This window comes from Dermacentor silvarum, chromosome 3 (assembly GCF_013339745.2).
Source record: "Dermacentor silvarum isolate Dsil-2018 chromosome 3, BIME_Dsil_1.4, whole genome shotgun sequence".
Classification (NCBI taxonomy): Eukaryota; Metazoa; Arthropoda; class Arachnida; order Ixodida; family Ixodidae; genus Dermacentor; species Dermacentor silvarum.
The window spans coordinates 165909904-165932372 of NC_051156.1; the positions used below are offsets into that span (position 1 = coordinate 165909904).

Sequence of the window (22469 nt, forward strand, 5' to 3'; positions counted from 1 at the left end):
TGTCCCTTTTGTAAGCATCGAATGCAGTCACCACCACAGGCCCCCGTTTTTCTAAGAAACGGGGAGACTCCAACACATTTCGGAGACGATCCCAGGCGGGCGGTTCGCATGCCTGCAACCTCGCTCCCCACCCCCGGTCTGGCCCCTTCGCAGACCACAGGCGTCTCATCCCGCATGAAGCCCCGTGTTTTACCACCCTGTGTACTGTTTTCCGGCAGAGTAAAACTGCGTTTCGAGAAGTAAGGTTGTGTCTCTGTTTCCTTCCTTGAATTCGCGAGGCGCTCCTTGCGTGGCAGCCATTGGGGATGACTGTACGGGTGTCTGAGTTATTTCATGGCGCCTTTTTCTAGTCCACAGTGGCATAATTGCGGCCGCTGTAGACCAGACCGAGTCTTTCTAATCGAGTCGTCGGTCGGGTAGCGCTTACACCTCGTATCGCTGATGGGCTCGCGCACAATCCAAACTCTATGTTCAAAGCAGGCATTTTTCCTGACGCCATACAACACTACAATATAACTCCTATATTGAAATAAAACAGGACAAGGAATCAAGTTACAATTACTGGTCAATTTCATTTTACCAGTTTTTGGCAATGTAACCGAAAAACTACTCGTAAACCGCTTAACAAGGTACTTGAAAAATTTTATCTCCTCTCAGCTGAGGAAGAATAATATCATAAAGGTTATCCAATTGAACAAGCTATAACATCCTTTACTGACACAATAGGACGTGCATAGGTTCAGTTTTCATCAACTAGAGTAAAGCATTTGACACAATCCGCCAAGCTTCCTTTGGGCTTGTCACCATTAAAAAAAAACGAACAATCATTTGTGCTAGTACACAACGAATTCATATGGCTCTGCATGGAAGGCACTTTTTTTTTCAGCCAACGGTACCTCATTGCCACAAGGCTTTCTTCCTTTTGTTTCGTGGCATGACTTTTCACTTTTAAGGCATGGTTACGCGTGCTCTTCTAATCTTTGTTTAGGTTTCGCACTTAAATTGAGCTGGAACTGCTTATGCTAGCGTTAGTGAAATAAGGGTTTTCCATCTTTTTTTAATAGCCGCTTTGATAGAAGTTCACTGTCAGCTATAACCATACAATTAAATTAGTGCCGTTATATTTAATACTAAAAGTTCATTAGGGAATATTAATTATTAGGCCTCTAAGTGTTCCAACAGGCGGCTTTCTTCCGTATTCACTTGTTGTAAACTTCTCTTGCCAAAGGTACTACTGAGGCTTGAATACGCAGTTTTAATTGCTAGAGATAGTCGTGGCTGAAACACTCGCTAGGAAGATATGGCATCCCCATATGTTCGTATGGGATTAGTCGATATAGGGCACATGATACTTTTTATAGGGGAATCTAAGGTTAGCAGATAACACTGCGATTATGAATGCAAGTTAAGTACCCTCAGCACTCGAACACACTTAATGAAATCCCCAATCGTGACAAGCGCGCAAAATTCACACAAGTTCTTTACAGGAGAACGAAGGTAAGGAAGACGTTAACGCTAGACAAACCTTTCTACAACTTTTTCCATGGCGCATTCACCATCACTGTTTCTACGCCAACGGTGAGGTGACAATTATGCCGGAACGAAGCATGCGAATTTGTAGCACCCTTATATTAAATGCATGTTAAGTATCCCATGTTATAATTACTTGCTGTGAAAAAGAATGTGTAAATTTTCTTGTTGCCACTTTTACAAATTCCACTCGAACCCTGTTTATTTCTGTAAATCAAGCCTACAATAGCGGGTTGCTCGGGCTTTGCAGGTTCTGACCTTGGAGCTGTAACCAGGCGACAAGAGCCAGTTTACAAAGACGACGAGAAGGCAGGTGGCAAGGATTCTTCGCAGGCTGCTGATTTTGAGTAAGGTTTGACCTAAATTTCTGATTAAAATTTGAAGTCCTAGTCTGCAGATACGTACTATCGCCCAAAAAAGTTTACGGACCACGGCATCTCAGAAAACGCTAAATATCCGAGCAGCTTTAAAAGTAGCCAGTAAAACCGTACATCACAATGTTGTTCACATATACCAGTAAAGGCTGGAAATGGGAATACCAGGCTGCGTTTTGATGCTGCGGAGATACTCGGTTTTTTGTCAGATCCCTTGGTCCGTAAACTTTTTAGGTCGATAGTACCTTTCGATAATTTGAATTCGGCCAGCAACATTCTTGCTTCGTCGATAATAATCTTTAATGCATCCGAAATACGTTAACGTGACGAACACTTTACGTATCTGGTGGGTTGACAGTATTGTGCTTTTGTGACATTGCACTATAGACATGAGTTGGAATACGAACATTGCTTATGACCGTTTTCTTACAAAGAGCGACACGAGCCTCGGTGATGCCGGATAAAATACTTGTAGTTGCCAAAGAAAAAGCTCCAATTGATCATCTTTTGAAGTGCCGTCAGCACACTCACAGAGGGAGGGGCAGTATGGAAACCGTGGCATGGTGACCGGCATCGAAGCCACCCGTGGAAGAAGAACACGGCAAACACGCGAGCAGTGGCATGAGCGTGTCTCTGTGACTACGTGGCGTGTGCAATCAGGCACGCACTAGGCGCATCCTTAGTCAGCCAGAGACGTGGAGCAACCGTGGCTTCAGGGAAGCGTGCTCGTCTCGCACCCCTGAGGCCTGGGCTTGATTCCCACCTAAACCGGCATTACAGTGCGTGCAGTCAGTTCTCCTTGCCGCAGGAGATGCAACCCTCTCGTATGAGGGTGCAGGGCGACGATAGCTTCGAAAGAAAAAAAGCCTTACGCGTTCTTGCGCGTATTTACGTTTTCTAGCGCAAAGACGCAGCGAACAAGCTATTTCTATGGGAGTAGGTATAACCTGGTCACACGTGCATTTTCACGCGTATAGCCGTCCTTGACTGGTGAAACGCACTTAGCCCCGACGAGGACGACGCCATCTACGCTTAACGGAGATCCACGATTAACGATGTCTTCTCCGATCGGGCGGGTCGTCTCAATGATGAGTTTTCGAAGACTGGTCCATTCAGTGGCGCGATGAAAGACCGTTGCTTCAAACGCCCACTTTACCTGTCGTACTTACTGTATTTACTGAGCTTACTTTACATTTTACTTAATTTCTTCACAAGCACACGCGAGGGGGGAGGGGCGGTCCCATGTCTTTGATATACATGTATAGAGTCTGCTTAAACTACCAATATTTATTATCGATCACGTGACGTAGAGGAAAGCAGAAGCTTGCCCCCTCCCCCCCCCCCCCCCCTCGGTCGGGCCGGTGACCCCCCCCCCCCCCGAAAAAAATTTCTGGCTACGCCCCTTATTCCCACCTAGACCGAAATGTACCAAATTTTGTTTTCAAAGCCACCAATTAAATTTGTTTACAGAGACCTCCCTGAGGAATGTGACGTCACTCCGAGAATTTCTTGACGTCATTTTACTCTTTGCAGTGTCGGCCATTTTTCATCACGGCGCAGTTTCGCCAATGGCACCGCCCAACATATGCACCTAAAGCTTTCGCCTTGATAAAATTTGCCTCGCGCAAGTACTGCGCCCACTGTAGCCCTTGCTGATTACAATTGGCGTGTCATTCATGTAAATGGTGACGTTTGAAACAGACGCTGCTATTAGTGGCGGAGTTTGTCGAAGGCACGTCGGTAAGCCTTCGCGACGTGACAGCTAATGCGCTTTGCACTATAGAGAACAATAAACGATGGCCTTTTCCCGTTGCGTTCGTCACCTGTACTGTTCCAGGGAAATACATCGATGAATTTATTTCACTTTGTACCCACACAACGCACAGACATGCGCACAATCTCACACACGTACCCATATGCACGTACACACAACCACAAACGTAGGTCTTTTGCAGCGGCAGACGAGTTTCCAAGAATTGTGAGATTGTTCAGAGTACGCAAAACTGTTTTTTTTTCAAAAATAAAAGCAAATGGACTGAAGGTGACATGCGCCTCAGACATACATTTATAAAAATAAATAAATACATGTAAACATATGTGGAATAATTTAGAATATTTGTAACTAGTCACTTTAGTATTGATACAAAGCTCCAAACTTCCACAAAAGACGATACCTTTCCCACATTGAGAGGCACAGAAAGATAACTGAATATTCTTTTTATAAGCTTTAAAGATGTCCAGAAACGGGAACTTATCCTCTATACAATAAAATTTCATCTGGCTAGTTTTAGTGCAATGAAAATAGTATTCTAGGGCACACCCTCCCCTTAAAAATGTTTATAGTCCTGGTGAGCTCGGATGAAACTCTTGGCTTTGATTTTGTTACATGATCCCGTTTTTTTTTTTTACGCAAAGATTTCAGCTGGCATTAAACGGAACTTTTATCGCCTTTCTAGGGAGGTATCACGGCAGAAGATAATCCGCAAGACGATGCTGCTTTCTGTGGCATACGCTGCGAATATTGGAGGAATTGGATCTCTCATTGGCACGGGCTCCAACCTTATACTCAAGGGCCTCATGGATGAGTGAGTGACACCTGGCACAGCCCTTCGAATAGCTCTGGGTGCAAATAAGACGGAATGTGGGCGCTACATTATTGTGCATTACACTGGCCGTCTTCCAATACCTCTACGTAGTGGTTATCAAAACTTGTGGCTGCTGCTTTGTCATTTGTAGGGTCAAACTCCCCAACTAAAGCACATTTTTTGATGTGTCACTCGTAACTTCAGATAGACACGAAGTAAACATCTTTTGTGCCTAGTCTGGTGTCTCATAGCTTCATGATGGCTTCGATATATGCAACCAAGACTTCGTGGAAGATCATAGACAGGACAGAGCAGGGTGTGAACCAGGTCCGAATGGCAGTGGGGCAAGGTACTTTCGGCAGGAAAGCTTTGAAGGATGTTTGGGAGTAAAAGCACGACCATGAGATATGAACGTTATCGAGATAACCACCACAGTATCTGCACTGCTGGTGTCCGATGGTGCCATAAATTGAATGGACGACGCAATGCGACAAGAAGGTGTGCAGTGGGCCAAAGCGCACTGTGTCTTCGAGAAAGTTTTGGATGCAGGAGGGAAACATAAGAAAAGTAAAGAGAAGTGCATCCTCAGCGATGGACAAATATCCGGGAGACGGATAAATCTATACAGGCGTGACCAAAAATCTGAAAATTTCGAATAACTATTTTATTATTGCTATAGTTGATTCATCCTTAAAATAGAATACTGGCACTATTCGTGAATGTGAATGTTTTTCGAATAGTTTTCCCATATTGCAATTCTCGAGCTGCAGCGTGAGACATTTAGGAGCATCGGAGGCGGAAGAAGTCACCATTGCGCTAGCTTTGACTCAACAGAATATGAGGGTTATTGTTAGTGATTCGAAATCTGCAATCAGAAAATTTGATGCGGGTAGGATCGCAGCCGCAGCTGTGCACATATTATCCGTCGGGCAGCCTCCGGTGGAGAAGGTTTCGCTAATCTGGACACCGGCTCATCAGGGTTTGCGAGGGAACGAGAAGGCGCACGCGCTGGCCTGAGGTCTCACTTTCCGGGATCCCAGTGCTGTCTCGACAACACCCCCCCCCTCTCCCCCCCAAGCGAGGAACCCCTACTGACCGGTGACGAACTGAGCACTTTTCAGGAAATTCTCAACCATTAAAATCTGGGGCGTAAGACTTACCCGAGAGCGGATATGAACCTTACTAAAGGCGAGGAACTTATGTGGAGGAAGCTGCAAAAGGGGGTATTTCCGAAGCCACAAGTGCTGAGCAAAAGGCATCCCTCTGTGTATAGCCCTCGGTGTAGGCACTGTGATAGTATAGCGGACTTAGTCCACATGGCATTGCACCTGTCCTAGCTTTGATGAGCCAGATAGATGTAGAGAATCCTGGGGGTCCTTGCTACTCAACCAAGAAGAAAATGCTCAACGACAAGTCATCGGTCTCACCCTGACCGCCGCCACGTCCCAAGGGATCCCGGCCGACGCTTAGGGAGGATGATTGTGGGTTCAGGCTGAAGCCTCTACCCCTCCATCTATTTGACGGGTGCAAATAAAGTCGCTTCTCTCTCTCTCTCTCTACCATATTGCAAGTCACTAAGTGAGAGCGATCAAGTAAGAAATTGTAGCAAAAGCATAATAAATTTCGTGCTTGCGGCCATAGAAGAGACGTTTTGTAGTGGAGCATGCTACATCACTCAGGCAGCCAGACATTTCTGGCTAAACTACAGTGTCTAGCACTCACCAATCAGTGCAGAGTATACGAATAAACTGGTCATTTGTTGCTATCGCTCCATTTGTGCCTTTTATAAACAATGCTTCATAACCTGTTATGTAATGGCTGAAACTCGCTAACCTTGTGAACATACACTGGGATGTGAGGATTGTTTTACATTACTGGTTCAGCTGTGGTTCATTATTCGAAATCTATTCAATGTGTTCTCGATATTTGATTAGTTTTAACTCTTTTGTGGCACTATGCAATCTGTATTCGATTCAGCCGCGAAAATTGCTATTCGCACACCTTCAGAAGTATCTAAGCTGGAGGCGAGTGAACGTGTATAAGTGATTGTTTGCAAAGGTGGTTCCTTGAAATGAACCACCCTGCTCGCAATGCCAGTACATAAACTTCGGAAAACCTAACAATTCCTTTTATTTATTTTCAATCAGCACTTTTCCAGAGTCTACAGAGCTGAGCTTTGCAACGTGGATGCTTTGCAACGTGCCAACCATGCTGATTTGCGTTTCCTTCGGGTGGATATACCTCCAGTTTTCCGCAAAGAAAGCAATGTAAGGAATGAAGTGTCAGCTGCAGCTTTCGGCGTTCGTTTCTTAGGATAGTAAGTGTCGTCGAAAAGTATGGGTTATTTAAAGAGGCAAGCGTAATAAATAAGTCGATGCAACATTTAAGGACGCAGTAGCTTACTACCTTATGACTTTTGAAGCTGCGACACGTAGCTAGGTTACATCTCGCTACGATGTAATGCAAGACATGTTTAGCCTGAAAACAGATAGACTTACACCTGCAGTCATTTTCAATTTTCAAAGACTACGATGCAATATGGTGACTTACATGAAACTATAATGCACACAATTCACGAGTTTCCTGCTTATTAGCCATATAACAATCCAGCTGCATTAGAAGTAGCATTCTGTGTTGGAAAAGTAGAAAAAATTATAAGTATGTCAGTTATATTTGGGGACACGGAAAGACGAAACTATGATGAACTGGGAACATATTTAGAGTACTACACACGCTTGTTATAAAACTAGCTGCTGAAGCTACTTTATCGAACAAACTTCTTTCCTTTCACTGAAACTTAATATTAGGCTTTCTTTGTGAATGGCATACAATAATTATTGGTCTAGTGATATGGCTAGGAAATGTCAACGAGTGCAGTAACATAATACAGAACACTTGATTATTTCTTTGCAGTTTGGTGAATATTTTTTTCTCTAACTTTTTTTTTACATCGCATGAGATTATACCGCAATATACATTTGTGCTTTGGGAATGTGCTGCAGGAGAGGAGCATCCTCAGGTGCATCGGAAGACAGCATTCGTGAGGGCATTTCGAGCAGATACCGGGACCTGGGTCCCATGAGGCAAGTATTAATCTGACTGCTATAACAGCCAATTCTACTGCAATGCATCGACTTTTGTGGCTTCGTTGTGTTTGCAGACAATCTGAAAATTCGCAAATTACAGAACTGAAGTTACCACTACTGGCACACTATCACTTTTTTTCAAATTAATGTGATAACTAGTGGGGCTCTGAGCGAATATTAGATGTGTAAATGTCGACTAACTTCAAGCCTTCCTGTATAGGTTGCTAACGAGCGTTATTCCGAGCTTACAGAGTATATGCTGTTAAAAAGTTAGCCGAGCTCATTTTGAGTGGAATCTTTGTTTGTAGAGTCGGGTGCATCTTGATGATGTGGTCGGCGGTTGGACTAGGTAATTAAAGAGGGTATTTTCTGCATTGCTGGCGTTACTACAGAAGTTTCTTTCAATGCAGGGCTCTAAAACGGCGTCCGACGGCTTCCTATGCCCTGCTTCGTGATGGTGTTAGTGATTGGTGTGCGAAGAGGAGGGTGTGGGCAATGATTAGGAGAGAAGGTTGGCATCGGGAGAAGAAAGATGGCAGGAGAAATAGCAGTGCGCGCTTATTGGTTATCGCCAGCGATTACGTCATCGGAGAGCCGCTTCAGAGTGGAGTTATCTCGCACTCCGGGGGTCGCATGATGAACCAGGGCTCGATCAGACACGACGACGGTATGGATGCAACAGCCTCACTTGCTCCGATTCTCACAGTGCAACACTGCGTGTTGTTGCATGTTCTAAAGAGAAGCTTTCCTTGCCAATTCCTTCGACTTTTGCACTGCTGGTGCTGCTGTCGGTGTCTTGCACACCGCCTCTAGAAGTGGTGGAAAACGCATGGTAGGAATGCGGGAGAAGCGATAGCCAGCGTCAAAAGGCATGCCTCGTTTCTGGGGAGCGTGGCCACAATGCCCTCTCCCCGCAAATGCATTGCAGAAGCTGCAGCGCTTGCCCTTGTGACCTCGCGAGCAACAGTCCAGAGAGGGAACTGAGAGAGAAGGTAGAGAAGCGGTTACACCGGACGCCCTACCCATTCATTACCGACGCAGTCGCGAAACGAGTGAACAACAACTTTACCACTCTTCGCTCGTGGCAGCTCGCCATTATAGCGCGGGTGAGGGGCAAAGTGACGTCAGAAAGCACGCGTCGTTTGGGGTCTCTTTAATAAAGGAAAGGCTACACGTGGGAACGGTTGAGGATTAAGTGGATAAAGGTTATAATTCCTAGTATGATACGGTGTTTCTTATATTTAGGGAAAATAAACATCCTGCAAAGTTTTCCTGCTGAGAACTGAGGCAGGGTACGCAGACGCAAAACAGCGCAGTAAATCACCGCAGCGTCAAGGCAACGCTTCGCAAGCGGCCGCCCAGCAAATCAAGTATTGTGCACGACGTGGTATCTTAGCGATTATGGCATTGCTCTAGGTCTTAGGTTCGATCGCGACTGCAACGGCCGCGTTCCGACATGTAGTGAAGTGCAAAAAGGCTAGTGTATACTTAGATATAATAGCACGTTACAGAACCCCAGGAGGTTGAATTATTCCTAGTCCCCCTCTGCAGTAGGCCTGCTAACCAGATTGTGGTTTAAGCACGCGCAATACTATATTTTATTACAGCCGAACACTTCTGCCACGATGCGATGTGCCGCGTGAGCCAACAATGACCGTGCTAACCTTCTCTCAGGCTTTGAACAATGACCCACAGCACGAAAAGCAAACACGTCTCGCTGTGTGTTGTGTGTAGTACGGGGAGAAACAGAAATGGGGCGTGCAAGAGGAACATCACTTCACCACTCTCCTATTGCACCATGCGCTCTACAACTTAAACAATCGCTATCCACGTCACCGCTGATCACCGTCAATTGACGCAAACAGTACGAAAGCTTCGCTTGCACCGATTCCTACAGTGAGTTAGATTTCCATATATAGTTTTTGTTGTTGACGCCTTCCTGTTGGTTGCCACGTCTTTCCGACCTACTAATTCTGATCACCAAAATAGCAACAGTAAGTTTAAGTGATAGACTGCATGAATCTGGTGTTATGTGTAGTTGTCCAAAAAAAGGTTTCCGGCGTGTCACCATCTAGCAATAGGGAAAGCAGATATCAAAGGCTGCGAGATTAACCGGAAGATAGGTATCCAGTTTGCTACGCTGTACAGGCGAAGCGGTAGGGGGAAAGAGAAAGATAAGAAAGAACAGCACACAAAGAGAAATAGAAAAATATAAAAAAAGGAAAAGAAAAACCACGAACACACATTAAGAGACGCGGGAGTATCATAGTGGTTCAACTAGGTTGGTTGACTGGAGTAAATCCCCTCATCAGCTTCTGGTGTGACGACCGTATCAGCTGGCCCTCCAAGATGCTCAGAAAGCGGCCGGTCGTTGAGGCGTGCCAACGCCGTCACTAGCGACTGTTTCTGGGAGCCGTAAAGAGGACAACAACACAGCTAGGACATGCTCGATGGTTTCCTCGCTGCCGCAGCTATCACAGGCAGCACTATCAGCCATTCTAATGCCGCATGCAAATGCATTCGTAAAGGATACTTCACGCCACAGATGGTAGAGAACAGTGTCTCGATTCGGGATAGTCCAGATGGAATTCGGAGTTGGAAGGATGAACCCAGGTGAAGCAAATGAGAATACCGGAAACTTGGCGTGTTCCACATGGATCTTGTGGCACCAGGCGCGAGTATACGATGCTTTGTAGCTGCATTGGTTCTTGATAGCGTTATGGGTTCCTTCACGGCCATCTTCGTGAGCCCTCCTAGCAGCTTCATCGGCATGTTCGTTACCCATGATGCCGCAGTGACCTAGAAGCCACTGAAAACTGATATCATGTTCTTTCTCTGCTAGTTGGTGACACAGCTGTCTTATTTCCAGCAATCGTTGATCTTGCTGTGCACGACGTAGAGCGGACAGCAGAAATTTCAAGCATTTTTCGAATAGGTAGGCTATGCTCTATATTAGTGGTTGTTCTTCAAGAATCATACGAAGTGCTATGCGAGGTGGAGCAAACTCCATAGCTGTTGACATTATCCGGTGAGAAGTTTTAAACTGAATGGTGACGGCTTTTGCAGAGAAGACCACAGTTCTTGCAGATCGCCCCACAGTTGTCGAGCCATCATTGCTAATCTGAAGATTGTTCTTGTGTGTATCGTGCAGCACGAATAGAGATAGCTGCTTCAGAGCTGGTGACGAAAATCCTGCTTTCTTTCCAATTCCTTATGCCGAGGGTAGAATCAAGCCAAGCACGAAGGAGGCACCACCAGCCTCTTGGCAGGTGAATATCCTCTAGGGAAGCAGTCACGGTACGCCGATACCTTCTTGCAAAAGGAGGCACTGGGGCTATCTTCTGGTAGCGGGACCAGGTGGTGGGAAGTGAAAGCGGGGGCAATGTGCCTGATGTGTGCTCTGAGCACTTCCAGTGTCATATGGGTTGTGATTGGGTAATTCTGGGCTATTGCGATGGTTTCCACCGTTGATGTGCAGTACGGCAATCCAAGAAAAACTCTGAGTGCCTGTGCCTGAGGATTCTCGATTGTGTTGATGTTACTTCTTCGAGTATTGGCCAGTATAGATAAACAGTATATCAGATATCCGAGTATTAACAGCGTCCTGTAGAGTTGTAACGTCTTGTACTGACGTAAGGCACGGTTTTTCTACAAGAAATTTGAAAAGTTATTAAATGGCCCTTATGTGTTTCTTAAGGTAGGCTTCTCATTGACACTTTTCATCTAATATTTGAGAAGTTGATTATTAATGAAGACTATAATTATGTAATTAGGCGGCAATGCAAAAAATAATCTGAGTATCTTCAAGCGACGGCAAACAACATTACCTTGGCTCTGTGCAGCTACGTAACATTTGCATATTTTTAAATATTGGTGCATGATACCCTGTATAGGATCTAAGGGAACTCTCCATTTGAAAATGGCCAAATAAACAATAATTTTGAAAGCTTTTTCATGTTATCCGGTAGCTTTTCTTTTTTTTTTTTTGCTGCTTCGTTCATTAGCTATCCTGCTTTTATGCCCTTCAAGCATAATCGATTATGATCTGGTTTGTCTGGCGGACGCATTCAGTCACAATTGAAGTCGGAGTAGCTTCGCAGTATAGCATAGCCATTGAAATCGAAGCGCACACGTCGCCCTTTCAATTCGTACTGCGTTGCGAAGCTGTTCCTCATAGCGAAAACCATGAACTCTAATTACAAAGGCAGTATAGCTTTTCAGTAGAGCAATAAACCGACGCAAACGAGCGAACGCGCGTGCAAAACCAAGCTGCCGCGCTGCTGCAGCAACAGTCGACGCGGCCAACCGGTAGCTGGACTCGACCGCAGCGACGTTCGTTCGCGCGACCACCGCGTGGCCCACATGCCTGCGCTGGCCAATATGCGGAGCTGCGAAACTGAGTTGGTTCTGGCAACGTTGACTTGCACCGTCTTCCATGGCGAACCGCTTTCGGCTGACCTCTCGGGAACGATCTTCACCGGTTTTTGCCACCCGACGCCGCCGATTGCATTCTCGCATCTGTTTTCGCCATCGCTATTAGTAGGCGCGCTGCTCCTCGGGAGTGCGCACTATACGCGGCCTCCCCATTACGACGAAAGAAGACCAGTGAAATTCGAAATGGAGAACGGCAGCTTGTTTGCCTTCCTCCATGCCATTCAACGCACGACGGTGCCGCCGCCCCGGGAGAGGGGAAGGAAACTAGGCATGCACGAGCCTGGAACGATGAGCAGAGAGGGCGGTGTGAACGTAGACATGGCCGACGCGGGCCGCACAGCCGTAAATCTTTGAGAAACGCTTATTATCTACCAGAGAGTCTACGGATCTTGAAAAATGGTGTCAATTTATAACTAATTTATTCTAAATGCATATCCAAGCGATGAGACGCATAAGGTTTTGTTTGGAATGAAGCGCTTTTGCATCAAAAAGCACACGCAAATCTGTTGATTGGCACGAAAAATGCATAGAACCCTAGCCATAGACAGCTTCGCTGTATAATAAAGAAACACGCGCGAATATTATGGCATTGAATCTCACTTCATGCCGTTTCAGTTTTATATAACAGGCCTGTCGATTTCGCTCAGGCGAAAAAAGAAGTTCGGCAGGTGTTACTCTTGTAACACAAGAAGGTGAAAGCCTGCTGCACATTTGGTAGTACATGAACTTATACAGTCGGGGTTAGACTTCTTTGTAAGACATATTGGCAATGCATTAAGTTACACTATCGGGGCTAGACTTCTTCCAAGACATAACAAGCCGCAATGGAAAGTACACGTGCGGCACTAAGGCGACCTTCTGAACACCACGTATGAACACTTAGCGTATAGTACCTAAAGTGCAGCGTGTCAGTCCACGCACTAGGCCACACCTTTAGTCAGCGAGATGACTGCGACGTGACGTGTGCAATCACGCACGCACTAGGCACACATTCAGTAAGCTGGAACCGTGGAACAGCCGTGGCTTCAGGGAATCGTGCTCGTTGCGCACCCGGATGCCCGGCATCATTCCCACCCAGACCTAGATGTACTCAATTTTCTTTTAAAAGATAGTAATTTAATTTGTTTGCAGGAACCGCCCTGAGAAATGTGACGTCAATCCAAGCATTCTTTTTTGCGGCGTCGGTCATTTTTGGTCACGATGCGATTTCACCAAGGTCACCGCCAAGGACGCCCGCGGTCACCGCCAACATAGACAACTAAAGCTTTCGCCTTAAAAAGTGCATGGTTCATTTTGACATATCCAGCTGCCGTGTTGTGGTCGAATTCAAATGGTTTTATCCAGGCGAAGGTCGATCTCTTACGAAAAAAAAAATCCTGCGCTTGTGTAGTTCTAACCCTGCTCAAATTCTGCGCTTGTGTAGTTCAAATCCAGCGCTAATGCAGCTCCACTAACGTGAAACCAGGGGAAGTGCGAAGCAGTGATACACCGGTGTTTCGCTTATGTTAACTCACCGTTGGTTTGAACTACACAAGCGCACGATTTCAGCAGGATCGGAGCTACATTATGCGCTGGATTCAAATTATGCGCTTGTGCAGTTGAAATCCAGCGCTAATGCAGCTCCACTAACGTGGAACCTGGGAAAGTGCGAAGCAGTGATGCGCCGGTGTGTCCCTTATGTTATTCTTGTGCTATTCTTGCACAAGTGAGGAGGAATAGAGCGCTTGTGGGGTGGTGGCGCCTTCTCTTGCGCTGCGCTGGTACCATACTGCCGTTTCGGAAGCGATTTTCACTTGTTTCTGCTAATTACCGCATATCCCTGGCTCATACCCGCATATCCAATGCTGGTATGCGCCACACGTGATTTTATTATCGTTAATTGTTACGTAACTGACGAGCATGTGATGTTATTGATGTCATGACCTGTCAATCATGTTAGTCATACATTCGTACCCTTCCATGCCAAGTTTAGTACATACCAAGTGAAAGAGACGCGAGTTTTCAGCAGATCTTTTTGTGCGTGACCACGACGACATGACATCACATTAGACGCCGACAGCCCTGGTTCCTAAAGTGCTTCGCACTTAAGGAAGTACTAGAATCAATCAGTTTTGCAAGTTTATTTTCGGTTCATGTCTCAGCTCCTTTGCCCTAAGCCGTAACCGACGTGTATTATTCAAGTTCATGCATGACCTAAATATAGAACAATCTGTATTATTCAGTTACGGCCGCACCGAAGCTATGGCTTTGGTTTTCGTGATGCTTCAACTCCTCGCCAACACTTTGATCGCAGTTTTCCCGAGTGGTGCGTCACATGTCTGATGTCGTCAGCGATTCTTCTGTGGTTCACGATGAAGCCCCAGATTTTCCCTGGCTGGGTGGAAATGATTCCTCATGGAAAGTAAGTCTGCCGTGCGGGCGCTCACTTCAGTTGCTTCTGTGTTACATTTAATTCATTCATCATGTAAAGTAAATAATTTAAGTGACTGTTTCTATACGAAGGCACCGGTGACAGAAACTGCGCTTCTAGCCGGAGATGCAGAGTAGATTACGGAAAATGCCCTCCACCTCCCCTTTCCACTGGGCGATTGATTTAAATTTTCGCACTGACATGAGTATGCGGGGAAGAGGAGGGAATGAGCAGTAACTCGTTTTGAGAGGTCTATTTTAAAACCGAATAAAATACTACTTCCGTGATAACTCAGCCATATAGACTGCAATATACAGTATTCTAACAAAACCAAGAATTATTTCATCTAACAAATTCAGTATAACTCTTAGTACCCGCAGACACGGGCAGCTTTTTGAAAAACGCCAGGTTATCGTTGCTGCACGCATTGAACATAATGAACTGCCTCATACGTTTGTAATTTACTGTCGATATAAGTATGCACCGACGCGAAGCGTCTTTTCTGTGTCGGCTTGGGAGTTGCCTTCACGAAAGCTTATTTAGCAGTAATTAGAATGGCTCGAAGTCCTGCATATGATGCCTGCGGCTACGAAGATAACATTAGCCACCTATTGGGTCACTGTGCTCAGTTTGAAGAACAACGACAATCTATGTCGTACGCATTCTGGAAACTAGATGGTCGTCTTCTGAGTGACCAGACCATACTAGAACACCATCATCACTGATCATCGGCTCAGAAGGCAATGACACATTTGTGCTTTCTGAGAATGTCAGGTTTGCTCGAGCGTCTTTGACTCTGTAGTGTTGCCCATGTACCTGCACCTCTCTGCACCTCTCTCTCTTCGTTGTATTCCACTTCTCTCTTCCCCCAGCGTAGGGTAGCCAACCGGACTCCTGACTGGTTGACATCCCTGCCTTCCTATTATCCCTCTCTCTCTTTGTGTGGATATAAATCGCCGTCACCGGTCGAGAACGCAAAGTGAATATGCTGACGGAAGTGCATGTACTCTTGTACTCCGGTTTTACTTGCGACATTTTATGCATGCCACATGCCGCTCATTAGGAACTGCGGTAACTGGCTTCTTAAGCCAGACTTTCTTTCTTAACTAAGAGTTGCCCTCAACCTATTTTCGTGCAGAATCATAAAGTCGTCCGCCCCTGCCATGATGGCCACGTTCCTGCTTTTCGTGATTCCCAAGGATCCCCGCAAGCCCGGTGGCCGAACAATCATAACGTGGCGGGAGGCCAGCGAACGCGCTCAATGGGGTATCATTCTTCTCATCGGAGGAGGCCTGTGCCTCGCCGAGGGCTGCAAGGTAGCATTACTATTTTACTATTACTACATTACTACTTCGCATTGCGTCAGAATATTTTGTTCCATTGTTATCTTATGGATGAGTCATGTATTACACCGAGATCGTATTTGATTAAGAGGGGTCCAACAAGGAATGTCGTATGGAACAAACGTTTCGACGAATAGAGAGAGAGAGAAACAACTTTATCGAAATAAAGATCGTGCTTGGTTACTGTGGGTGGAGCCCCTCTTCCAGGGCCCCACTGGCTATTGCGGCGCGCCGGGCCTGGTCAAGGGTCGCCAATTGGCTTCCCAAGTCCAGTTCGGAGAGTCGCGTCTCTCACGACCAATTGCTAAGTTTGTCGTTAAGGGCGAGACGGCGTCTGCCGGACACTGCGTGCATAGGTAAGTGATTTGTTCTGGTGTCGGGGTGGAGTCGCCCCATAAACATCTGTCGCTGTGTTTGTCGGGAAACATTTTATGAAGTCTATGTAAGTGTTGGTAGGTGTTTGTCTGTACTCGGCGCCAGTCCCTCACCTGTCACCTGTTGAGCTTGGGGTGAGGTGGAGCTTTGGTTCGTCTTTCTAGTCGTTGTGCATCAAGTATGTCTCTGGGTGTGCTGCCGGGTGTCAGAAAGGCATCCGTTCGAGCGGTATGTATCGCGGCTCGGCCTGTTATACCTCGAGCTAGACGATCCGCCCGATCGTTGCCTTCCATTCCGGTGTGCGCTTTCGTCAGGGCAGCTGCTGACTTACTTGTTTGCTTGCTTGCTTGTCTGTCTCCGAGAGTGGCTCATACCCACTATAGGGGATTGGGCAAGAATTGGGTGATTTAGGAAAAGATTATATGAGTCTAAAAAGAAGCAGAATTGAGTAATTTTGAATCGCTAAGAGAATGAAGTCAGATAAAATTTAAGAATTTAGCAAACAATTCCTCCTAATTCAATTATATACCCCACAACAATTGCACCAACATCCCTGTGATAATGTCCCAGAGAAGAGGCTCCCAAAGAAAGAATATCGGGAATCGTTATATTCAATCCAGTACCACGAAATGTTTCTTCTAAAGCATGTTTTATTAATGATGAAAAACGACGACATGACCAGACGACGTGTTCTATTGTCTCATCCTCACCACAGGAGGGCGCCAGACCAGATCGTTGCAGATAATAGTTTAATGTAAGTATTCGACATCGGAATTTGATGAACAGGACTCCAACTTTTCAATTACGGTAGAAGTTTTGCTCCAGAAAAATAGGAGCCGTCGGTAATCAGTTAAATTTGTTAATGATAGGTCGCAGGAGTCTTGCATGACTGCCCATCTCCAGAACGTAGGAGCAGTTACGAAAGCTGATGCAGGAAGGAACGGGAGAATTGGACTACTAAGGGCAGCTCTCGCCAAGTTGTCTGCTAATTCATTCATATCTAATCCTTTGGGACCAGGCACCCATGCCAACCTAATTAAGGTTAAGTGAGAGGGACCAATTCAGGCTGATGCTCGCAAACAAATATGCAGCTTTAGAACAGGAAGATGAAGACAACATAGAGATAAACCGTAACTAGGGTGATCTCAGAAGCAGCAATTGAAGTGGGAGGTAAGGGACCAAGCCAACCAGTAGGTAAGCTCTCCCACCTAACAAAGGACCTCATAAAGAAGTGACAAACATGAAAGTGTCATACTCGAGAGATGAGATAGAATTCGCTGAACTGTCGAAACTGATCAACAAGGAGAAAGTAAGGTATTTCCGAAATAATAAAGTGGAAAAGATTGAGGAAGCAGTAAAATATGGACCCAGCATGAAATCAGTGAGAAAAAAACTTGGCATAGGACAGGGCAAAATATATGCACTGAACGATCAGCAGGGTAATATCATCAGCAATTTTGATGACAAAGTAAAAGCAGCGGAAGAATTCTACACTGACCTGTACAGTTCCCAGAGCAGCCAAGCTACTTTCATTCGAAGTAGTGATGAACAGGATACAGAGGCTCATTCTATAACTAGCGATGAAGTTAGAAGGACCTTGGAAGACATGACCAGGGGAAAAGCTGCTGGAGAAAATGGAATAACAGTCGATTTAATCAAAGATGGGGGAGATATCATGCTTGAAAAGCTTGCGGTCGTTTATACGCAATGCCTCATGACTTCAAGTGTACGAGAGAGCTGGAAGAACGTCAACATTATACTGATCCATAAGAAGGGAGACGTTAAAGAATTGAAGAATTATAGACCAATTAGCTTGCTTTCAGTATTGCATAAAATATTCACCAAGATAATTTCCAATAGAATCAGGGCAACACTTCACTTCAATCAACCAAGAGAACAGGCTGGCTTCAGGAAGGGATATTCTACGATGGATCATATCCATATCATCAATCAGGTAATAGAGTACAATGCGGAGTACAATCAACCTCTCTATATGGCTTTCATAGATATGGCTTTCATAGAAAAAGCACTTGATTCAGTAGAGATACCAGCAGTCATAGAGACATTGCGTAATCAAGGAGTACAGGAGGCATACGTGATTATCTTGGCAAATATCTACAAGACCTTGGTTCTCCACAAGAAAAGTAGAAAGTTACCTATGAATAAAGGGGTCAGGCAAGGAGATACAACCTCTCCAATGCTATTCACTGCATGCTTAGAAGAAGTATTCAAGCTCTTAGACTGGGAAGGCTTATGAGTGAGGATCAACGGCGCATATCTCAGCAACCTTCGGTTTGCAGATGACATTGTCCGAATTCAGCAACAATGGGGACGAATTACAGCAAATGATTGAGGACCTTAACCAAAACAGTGTAAGGGTGGGGTTGAACACAAACATAACATTCAACAGCCTGGCAAGGGAACAAGAATTCAGGATCATCAGCCAGCCTCTAGAGTCTGTAAAGGAGTAGGTTTATCTAGGTCAATTACTCACAGGGGACCCTGATCATGAGAAAGAAATTTCTCATGATCAGGGTCCCCTCAAAAACGGTGACGGCGTCGACAACAGTTCTGCGCGTTGCTGGTGCTGCTGCATGTCCAAGTTTATACAGCTGATAAAACTACTATCCCTACTCCGAATAGCTCTCTACTAATTTGCTATCGCAATTGATGCTTCGCCTTTCGGGCGAAACTTCTCTTCTGGAGCAACGTCTTTTGTCCATAAGTTCTACTATCTGTACTTCTTGGGCACACACAGGACAGTTGGAGTAATCAGCCGGATGGTTTCTATCACAAGCAGCATCGTCGTTTTGGGAAGAGCAATCACTTGGAGCGTGATTTTCCCCTGCACGTGCAACACCGTTTGCCTGATTTACATCCGCCGATACTATGGCCAAATCGCCAGCAATTGCCACTTTGAAGCGGACGCGGCGTAAGTGCCTCTACTCTCAATACAAAGGGCCATACCTTGATCTCTGGTGGGCAGGAAGTGCCATCAAAAGCGCCTAATACTGATTCAGTTGGTACTCTGTTATTTTACACGACTTGATTAGAGCGAAATAAGGCAATCATGCCAGCTGGCTGCTTACTTTTCACGTGTTTCTGTCCGAGTTAGACCCGAGAGAACACCTCGCGAGTTGCACGCGAGGTGAGGAGGGATAAATGAACTCACCGGAGTGGCTCCGAAAGATGTGCACTTGAGTAAATCCGCAACGCTTGTCTGGTCTTGTCACCTACAAACAATGCCTCCACAGCCGAACTGCCTTACTTCCTAGAGGCTCTAGCGCAATAGAGTAGCAGCATGAAGAGCCTGGTGGATAGCCTGAGGGTTATTCAATCTGATGAAGCCTCCATTAGAAGGAACAATTTCTACATGGACGCTGGTGACACCGCTGCGTGGGAAGAAATGCAAAAATATCTCGTGAGTGGGAAGAGGAGCCGTCAAAGGAGAAAAACCCCTTCCCGGGGAGTTCTTGAACATAAGACTCAGCTGAAATGGGTAATACTGAGGAGAAAAAATGTCATACAAGAACGCAAGAGCGTAAGATAACTTGATACTTAGACAAACCACCAGAGCTCGAAGACTGCAAGCCTGACCCGCCTTGCTGCGCAATTTCTGTCCTGGCGAAGACAAGTCCCGTGGTCGAATGCTTCGCTCCAGCGAATTTCCTCTTTCGATCACTCTTAATCGCTTCAAGCCTCCATGTTCATGTGAACTTTCGTCTTGCTTGGACTCCGAATGTCTTTGATCGTACGATATCCAAAAAAGAAAGAAAAAGAAGCGCAGCATCCTCTCAGATTTATATTTTATTTAATTTTTGAAGACTGCTAGGAAACGGGACACTGCTATATCAACCATGGCATCGACTCACTCTCCTATGACATATTTCTATTGTAATAATACCTTCTTGCGGCCTAGTTGGTTCATACTTGAAATATAAACGTACTGCGCAAGATGCACAAGAAAGGAAAGAAAAGGACACTGCGCTCTGTCCTGTCATCTTCTTTCTGTTCTTGTACATCTTGCGCAGCACATTTATATTTCTATACTTTCTCGCAGTTTCGTGGTAATATGCCGTCTGAGTAAGGAGCTTTCCTGAATACGCATTGGGAAATCAATATTCTCAAGAAGTGATATCTTAGGCAACGTTTTCATTTTACGTCATTTATTGAAACACGCTAGCATTAAGCTGTTCTAGCAAGGGATTCGGTCATGTCCCTTGTTTCATGTGAGCGGTCATGTGATATCCGAATATTTAAAACAGGCGTGCTAAACCTAAAGAGAGGAACCGTGCTTTCTCTCTAAATAACCCTCTGCTTCGAGGTTCATATGCTGTTTCTGCATGGCTGTTTATTCACTTCGAGCTCATTTTGGTTATTTATATGCACAGCGCGGTACCACTTACACTGATGCGTTATGTACCTAGATACCGCTCATCGCGTTCAGTATAGGCAGAAACGTTCAGTTTCTCATGTCATATACGAAAAAATAAATACAGAATGTGCTGTTGTCTGTGTGGCAAAGAAATAAATAAAGTTTTATTCTTCATTGAGGTGTTCTTTCAAAGAATGAATGAAAATCAAAATGATTCTTTGGGGAAGACCACCACAGTAGGAGAAAGGTTTCTTCCTAAGCTACTGTTACTAAAATTTCTCTTTTATTCCTTTATTCTAGCAATCAGGCCTGTCAGCGCTTCTGGTGCACCACCTGAAGAGCCTTCACGTGCTCCCTCACGTGCTGATGATCCTCGTCCTCTGCTTTGCCACCTGCATGTTCACCGAGGTGACGAGCAACCCGGCCGTCAGTTCCATACTCTTGCCCATCGTTATCGAAATGGTGAGGATACAGACAGAGATAACAGTGATAAGGCAAGGCTAAGACGGTAAACGCTAAAAATTTGGTTGGCTAGGTATGCTCGAGAGAAATGGCTGTAGGGTTTCTAACTGGCTGTAGTCTATGCTAACAGTTTCCTAACTGGTTTTATGATGATTAGCAGTTTGCAAAAGGGTGCCAGTATTTCATTTCATAGGGTCAAACCACGCAACGTATAACCACCGCTGTAATCATTGCATTTTGTTGCAGTCTTAGTGGCAGCTTCGGTTTAGTTTTAGGTTTAGGAGCAGCGTAGAAACCGCCGCTTCCTAAGGACCAAGGAAAGCGCTAGAGTTTCTTTGCCAACCTCACATGATGAATCAAGTATAATTGATTACTAACAAAGATCGGTTGGTTGGTTGGCTTTTCTGTAAAATATTGACTTTATGCGCTCGTTCATGCTCTCTTTTTCTTTTTATTGCGATAGCAATTATATGGACAATCCAAGCGCATTTCTGCCGTCGCCGTCGTCGTGAGGTTCCGTATTAAGTCCAACCGCGATAAAATCGTCGCCGTGCGCCGTATGCTGTATGTGCGAGTGAAAACGCGCGAAGGACGCGCGCTTTCACAGAGAGCGAACGCACGGCGTAGAGAAAACGCGACGTGTTCCATCGTGAGAAAGGCCGTGGGGGGATGGGAGGGAGGGGAGGCAACGTTTAGCTGCGGCACCAAATGCGTATCTTGCGACCGGACACAAGGGGAACTGGCGACTCATCTCCCACGCGAAAAGAGGAAAGCGGCAAGACAGCGCGGGACGTAGGGGGCACGTCTTGTACTCTGCTATCAACAGCGTACTTGTACTTTGCGCGGTTGAGGGCTGTCGCGCGCACCGTATCTTGAAAGCGATCTCCACACGGCTCTTACCTTTGTATGCGCTGTGCATTCGCCGCTCAGTTTCCGTTGAAGCTAGACCAAACGAACCTTCGGTCGCTGCTGCAGCCGCGCTTGCTCACGCCAGCGTTGTGACAGTGGTTGTGTGCGGTCATCAAGTGTGATCTATTCAGGTTTGCTTGTGCACATTGACACCATGGTTGTTAATTCAGTTAATAAGCGAATGTTTCTGAGTTTATGCAGCCGATAAAACTACTATCCTTACTCCGTATAGCTCTCTACTAGTAAATTTGCTATCGCAATTGATGCTTCACCATTCGGGCGAAACTGCAACTTCTTTCTTTTGTAGCTTATCAGATTATAGATCGTGAACATATAATTGCAACACTGTAGAACAATCTTGAAATAAGTTAGAGCTATTTACAAGCTCGGCGGCTAATGCTCATGGTGAAATAAACAAAAAAAATGGCAGAACCCATCTCACGATGACTCTTGACGGTAATGCGTTTAACATTTAACCATTATAGCGACCCAACGTTTAGCCACCGTCGAAACGAATTATGTATGAGGCATATAATGCAGAGCGACTCATCTTTCGCACTTCTCTAAAAACTCTCGGCGCCATCTA

General features: G+C 45.5%; 2 protein-coding genes across 4 annotated transcripts in view; both read left to right on the forward strand.

Moving 5' to 3' along the window:
- LOC119445993 (solute carrier family 13 member 5-like) overlaps positions 1-22469 on the forward strand; it is a 383695-nt gene that overhangs the window by 357636 nt on the left and 3590 nt on the right. The window lies entirely within an intron of this gene.
- Positions 1-22469, forward strand: part of LOC119445995 (solute carrier family 13 member 5) — a 345149-nt gene that overhangs the window by 249625 nt on the left and 73055 nt on the right. The gene's annotated exons all lie outside the window — the stretch shown is intronic.